Source organism: Nannospalax galili, unplaced genomic scaffold (assembly GCF_000622305.1).
Source record: "Nannospalax galili isolate Female #2095 unplaced genomic scaffold, S.galili_v1.0 scaffold507, whole genome shotgun sequence".
Lineage (NCBI taxonomy): Eukaryota > Metazoa > Chordata > Mammalia > Rodentia > Spalacidae > Nannospalax > Nannospalax galili.
The window spans coordinates 1,564,265-1,566,889 of NW_008356261.1; positions in this window are offsets into that span (position 1 = coordinate 1,564,265).

The following is a 2,625-nucleotide window of genomic DNA, read 5'->3' on the forward strand; positions in this document are numbered from 1 at the left end:
GCTTTTGGCTTAAACTGGCTGTCATAAGATATGCTGATGGGCTGGTCTCTCGGTTTTTAGCTGGGAGACTTGGACAATTGGTTTAATGGCCCTGTGCCTCCATTTCCTTTATTTTAGTTTTATGTTTATATGTGTATGTGGTGGTGGGGGGGTATGTGCACGTGAGTGCAGGTGCCCAAGGATGCCAAAAGCAGGTGTCAAATCCCATGGAGGGAAGTGGAGGTGCAGGTGGTTGTGAGCCCTGGGGCATGGTTGCTGGGAACCAAACTCAGGTCCTCTGTAAGAGCAGCAAGTGTCTAGCCCCTCCATTTCCTTTTTATGTAATGGGAATAATAATTCAGCCATGTGTTGCCTCATGATGGAGATACATTTTGAGAACTACCTTATTAGACCATTACATCATGCAAACACCCTAGAGGGTGTTTAAACAGACTAAGATGGTTTGACCTCTTACCTACCTGGGCTATACAGTGTAGGCTGTCACTCCTAGGCTACAAACCTGTACAGTTACTGCACTGTGGGTGGCTGTAACACAGTAGTATCTGTGTAAACACGTTGTTTACACCTGCACCACCACAAACACATGAGTGATGAATCATTAAGGCATTGTGACATTACTAGGCAGTCAGAGTCTTTACCTGCACTAAGACCTTAGGGGACCACCATCATATATGCAGTCCATTTGTGACCAAAACATTATGGAGCACATGACCGTCTTCTAAACGTTTATCAAAGTTGGCATAAGGAATCCTTTCTGGGGTCATGATATAGGTGGAAGGTAGGTGTGACTGGCCTTTTGAGACTGCTGTCCACTGGTTTTGCAGTGTACCCAGGCTCAAGCCTATCAATCTTTTCCCTGAATGATACTGCACTAAAGGCATGCCCACTGCCTAGTTCAAAAAGGGCAGTTCTGATCACGTGCTATATGAAACCACATGATCTTCCAGATCTCTGATTGGGAACCCAGTGTCCTAGTGGTACAGTGTTCAGGCTGCAACAACTCATTCTTCACTCTTTCCATTGGTACTGGAGGTTCTGCCTGGGCCCTTGTGCATGTTAATCAGACACTTTGTCACTGGGCTATACCCAGTCCTCTTTATTTAGTAAAATCAAAATCTTACTAAGTTGGCCAGATTGGCCTTGAACTCACTCTGAGGCTATGTTAGCCTTAAACTTGTAGTCCATCTGCCTAGCCTCCCAAGTAACGGGGACTAAAAGACGACTCAGCCAGGCCCAATTAATGCTTCATGCTGGAGGTAACGTCATCTTTGTTTGCCTGGTTTTGTGTGTGCGTGTGTGTGTGTGTGTGTGTGTGTGTGTGTGTGTGTATGTGTGTTTGAGACAGGGTCTCACACTGGAGCTAGACTGACCTGGCAATTGTTACATGGCCCAAGCTGGCCTCAGATTCACAGCAATCCTCCTGCATCAGCCTTTTTAGTGCTGGGATTTACAGGCATGGGCCACCACACCTGGCTGGAGCCGATGCCCTTCATATTTCCAGACCACTGGAGCCTCCGAATGTCACCAGGGTACAACTTCCTAAACCACCTTGGGGTAGATCCCTTGGGCAAGCACATGGTTCTTTCTGCATTTAGCCTCTCTCACTAGCTCCTCAGCTCCAGGGCCTACCCATGGGACTTCATCCACGTAGTGGAGTGGTGTGTCACCCTGAGCATGCTGGGACATGTCTGTGTGGACTTAACTTGAGGCAGATAGCTTTTGAACTTGTGTCTTTCAGAGAGCTGGAAAGCTTATTCTTCTGAAAGACAGCATGCTGCTTCTGTCATTCTTTTTATTGGGGTTGGGAGGTACAGCAGTTGGAAGCTTAACCCCCAGGATAGTAGTGACGGGGGGTGTCAGAACCTTTCAGGGCCATCCTGGTGGGGTGGGTCCTTTGGGTCTGCTTTGAAAAAGACTATGGTAATTCTTATGGTTGTTCTGAGGGAACAGTTATAAATGAAGGAACCTGGGCCCCCGTTCAATTCTCTCTGCTGTTGGGTTGAGATGGGATCATTTGTTCTTGCATCTGCCCCCACCATTGCCTGTACCATGCTGCTTGGACTCTGAGCCTCCAGAACTGTGAGCTAAATAAACGTCCTTACTTTATAAAGGTAGTCTGGGCCTGGTATTTCATTATAGTGACACAAAGCTAATTAATATGTTGATGGAGTGCTGGGTTAGCAACTATTTGATGTGCTATTATGGTCCCCACGTCTGGAAAGACAGCTGCCATTGCATTTGTTTGGGCCTTCAAACATGACAGTCCTTGTTTATCAGTGGTGCCCCTTGTCTTCTGCACAGATGAGACACAGGAGTGAAAGGGGAACTCTGGAAGCCCTTTCCCTTTATCTTTTGGACCTGGGAAAGTTACACAACCTTCTGGGCTTCACCAGAGATGAAGTTTTGCTTTCAAACGGAAGGTGGAATGGAGGACTTTCCCCTAAGTCCTTCGTTCTTTCCTTCCATCCATCCAGCTTTGACAAATGCTGAATGCCAACTATGCACTAGGCATTTATAAGGTGCTTTGCAAACAGAGGTGGACAAAACCCACGTAAATCTGCCCTGGCAGAGCAGCAGGCTGGCTGGCAGGAGTGCTAGCCGGTCAGGAAGTAACGGGGATGCCTG